The sequence below is a fragment of the Octopus bimaculoides genome, chromosome 12 (genome assembly GCF_001194135.2).
Source record: "Octopus bimaculoides isolate UCB-OBI-ISO-001 chromosome 12, ASM119413v2, whole genome shotgun sequence".
NCBI classification, from domain to species: Eukaryota; Metazoa; Mollusca; class Cephalopoda; order Octopoda; family Octopodidae; genus Octopus; species Octopus bimaculoides.
Genome location: NC_068992.1, coordinates 45,963,834 through 45,968,545, shown reverse-complemented (window position 1 = coordinate 45,968,545; position 4,712 = coordinate 45,963,834).

The window sequence follows — 4,712 nt, the reverse complement described above, 5'->3', positions numbered from 1 at the left end:
TATATGTATATATATATATATATGTATATATATGTCTGTATTTGCATGTGTGTATGTTTGTGTGAGCTTAAAATGTAATATTTGTATGCTTGCAGGTGCATGTGTGAGAGAGTGTCTGTGTATATGTAAAAGCATAAAATGTACATATGCATAAAATGCACATATATGTGTATGTATGTAAAATGTAACAATATGAGAGCATGTATATGAATGTCAAATCTAAAATACAATGATCTACTGTGGTTGCCTTGGTTTATTTTGTGTGATTGAATTACGATCTGTGATTGGTCAATTTGTGACATTTACAACAAATTTTATTTCAGCAGTGTATTCTTTTATTATCGATAAAGTTAAGGAGTATCACTGCTGTCATATACCATCATCACAGTAGTGAGTGACTATAGCAGGAGTATGCTATCATATCAGAAATTAGGAGCTGAGTCAGGAGTATACTATATTAGCTGGTGTACTGTCTTACATGAAGAGTTGTGGTTGTTGACACTCTGTCGCTTACGACATCGAGGGTTCCAGTTGATCCGATCAATGGAACAGCATGCTGATGAAATTAACGTGCAAGTGGCTGAGCACTCCACAGACATGTGTACCCTTAACGTAGTTCTCGGGGATATTCAGCGTGACACAATGTGACAAGGCTGACCCTTTGAATTACAGGCACAACAGAAACAGGAAGTAAAAGTGAGAGAAAGTTGTGGTGAAAGAGTACAGCAGGGTTCGCTACCATCCCCTGCTGGAGCCTCTTGGAGCTTTAGATGTTTTCGCTCAATAAACACTCACAACGCCCGGTCTGTGAATCGAAACCGCGATCCTATGACCGCGAGCCCGCTGCCCTAACCACTGGGCCATTGCACCTCTTCTCTAAACATCATCAACGAACAAAGCTAAAGATATTCTATTCTCTCCTAATCCATTCTATTGCGTTCTTCAATAAAATAAAATGAAGAGTTTTTGCAATGGTGCCTGATTGATGTATTTGTTGTTGTTCTTGTTGACTTCTCAATGTAATCTGAACAGAACCAACCATATTATATCGGAAATCTTTTATTGATAACCTCAATCACAGTCAACCTATCACACAGATTTCAAGTTTATGAAATGTATTTATAAACTTTTCAAATATTCTTCTTCATATAAGACAGATATTTTATAGAGTCAAACATTTCTATTTTAAGTGGCACTGACTAGAAATTAAGTCTCTTTTTAAAATGTCCCTTTATATAATTTATTCTCAACACTGGTCAACACTACCCAGAGTTCTTAGTTATGCACCCATTCTACCCTTTTCTGAGATGAGTTATTTTTAAGCATTTGATGTTCTCTGAACGTGTTCTAGTTCAACAAAATATCATCTGTCAATACAAACCAATATTAGATTCCATTCAAAACTATATTCTTCACAATGATTTAAGAAAACTAAATCTCACCGACTTGCTCGCATGTAATGCCTGATTCATCATAAATAAAGATTATAAAAATCAATTTGAATGCCGCCCATTTTAGTGTTCGACTATAATTACAGTTGAAGAATAATATTAGCTGGAATTGAATTCCCAATATATTTAACTATATTGAAATAATGAAAATGAAATTATTATTATTATTATTATTATTATTATTATTATTATTATTATTATTATTATTATTATTGATGATGATAATGATGATGGTTATGATGATGATGATGATGTATTCTTTAGTTGCCACAAGAGTGCAATCATATGTTTATACAGGGTTACAAAAATGAGTGTGGTAGGATAAAATGTTATATAAAAATAGGAGGTACAGTAAAGCCATTTCATACACACACACACACACACACACACACACACAAGCACATACATAGCGACATGATAGAGAGACAGACAAGCATACAGATGGATATAGACAGATAGATAGATAGATAGATAGATAGATAGATAGATAGACAGACAGGCAGATAGACAGACAGACAGATGGATGGATAGATAGATAGATAGATAGATAGATAGATAGATAGATAGAATTGACGTTAACTGGTCAATTACTGAAATATGTAATTTTGACAGAAAAATATGAAAATTGTTGAAACTGCATAGAATGCACCACCCTAAGGCAGATATAGAAATACTTTACTTGCCAATAAAAGAGTGTGGCCGTGGACTTTTACAACTGGCATTAATAATGAAGATTGCCACAATTGGCCTGGACACCTACCTGACAATTCTTAGGACTGGATGTTAAAATTTGTCTCAAAACATGAAAACAAGAAAACGTCATACTTAGTAACAAAAGAAGCAAAGGAATATCTAAGTGAATTCCAAATATAACAAATTCCAGAATTAGATGTACTAGAAACAAGCACAGAATAGCTAAGCATATGAAAATCCATGCTAAAACTGCTGCCTTATTCTTACAGTTAAATGACAAGAAAAAACTCTCAATGGCAAATACTCAAAGAGAGCTAATAATGCTGATGTTGACTCAGCCCTTACCCATCAATGGTTAGTGTCTTCTGGCTCAAAATCAGAAACAGAAGGGTTTATCATAGCAACCCAAGATCAATGCCTACTTACAAGGAACTACCAGCCCAACATATTAAAGAATGGCAGAAGCCATTGATCATGTCTCCATGTGCAGTCTTCTTTTGCCTACAGAGAATCTCAGCGGGCATGATAGAGCAGCACTGGGTAATATTCACTGTGTAATATTCAAAAACCTGGACCTGCCCTACTATATAAACCAGCAGGAACGCAAACCACCTCCAGTGCTTGAAAATGATTACATCTCACTCCTCTGGAACTTCACCATTCAAGCTGACAGAAAGATAGATGCAAATAGGCCAGACATTATATTGAAAGACTTCAGACAAAAATCTGGCCTTTACAAGAATATACAACACTGGGAAAATCTATGATGTGATTAAGAAAGCATTTTGTGCAAATGTGAATATTCTTATATCCATAACCAGAAATATGATGACCAACAGATGATGGGATAAACTGGCAGAAAACAATGAGAAGAAAACACTTCAATATCTTTTCCAACAAAATTTATGAATTTTCAGATTTTAGCTTCGAGGATGTGTATGTCTTCTGATAGCTATAGGTTTGGCCCATGAAGAAAGAGAACAGATGAAATAGGGATGGTGTCACAGTGACTCCCTCAATGTAATTGTTTTAGTTCCAATTTGATTTCAGATCAAATCACAAGTCAAACAAGTGCAATTCAGAAATATGTGTGTGTGAGGAAAGAGAGAGAGAGAGAGAGAATGAGAAGGATAGATAAAAAGATATTACATCTTATGTCATGATTTCCCGTAAGTCTCTCAAAAACTGAAGTAGTCTTTAATATGAATATGAATATGAATTCTCTTTCTTCACTATAGACACTTATGACAAAATCTGGATCTGCTGGCTTGGCTTTCATTTTCATCTCTCAAATCTTCTCTCAGGAATGCAAAAACATTTTTTTTCTCATTTCCATTTGATGTTATTATTGTTATTAATGTTATTTTTGATGCCACTTTTTTTCTTTTCTGATGTTTATGAACATGAATAATCCTCCAAACACTATTGACCATATATTCTGATCGCACTTGTAAAACTTCTTTTGAATCTATAAACTCATTATGGCCATTTGTTATTTGGCTTATTAGGTAAGATAGTCAGATGAAACCTTAGCAAAAATAGTGGTTACATTTGTTAGCTTGTGTCACTGACCCAACTTTATATTAAAGCCATTAACTGAACAAAAATCTTTCATGAATACTGAAGCAAACGAAACGAAACAGAAGAAGGAATAAAATCAATTATGTATCGGTAACAGACTTCTGACCACACTAATATCTAGCATCCTTTTGTGATATGACCTGCTTCACTGGAACAAAATGACAACGTTTCAGCTCGCATATTAAAAGCCATTAATGGAATCTATTATAGTTGGGCATTTTCATTAGCTTTTTACTTTTATCTGTGTCAAAAGTAAGGAACGTTATAGAAATGTTGTCATGTCATCAGTGTGTAGTTGACATCGGCCAATATTAAATGAGAAATGAAAAATATATTTGCCGTGCAAAAGAACAATATCACACGGGATGTTTCAGAGTTAATTACATTCAATATTAGGGAGAGGGGAGGGGCATTTACTATCATTATCATCATCATGATCACCATCATCATGATGAAATTCAAAAACCCAATGATGATGATGATTTCTTTATTACTGCTATAAGAGCCCTTTCATGTAAGCAATGGAACATATTGCAAAAGGATTTACAGTCCACGAGGGCGCATCCAAATACAGTTATATATCAAAAAGTTAAAGCAGGGAAAGGAAATTTTATAACATACTAGCAGAGGCACCCAGCGTTGCTTGGGAATGAACTTGTTGCTTATATACTTGAAGAAAAAAAGGCAAAATATGCTGTATAGAAATTTGAGGACATTCTGTAGATGGACTCTCAGATGAATGATGGCTGGGCGCCTCTCATGAATGGGGAAAATTGAAGATGTGCCAAAAAGCCTCATTGGTACTTGGAAACTTTTACGAAAATTAAAATGGGGATCGTTGCCACTGCCCCTGGACTGGCTCTTGTGCGGGTGGCACATAAAATACACCATTTCGAGCGTGGCCGTTGCCAGTACCGCCTGACTGGCCTTCGTGCGGGTGACACGTAAAAGCACCCATTACACTCTCGGAGTGGTTGGCGTTAGGAA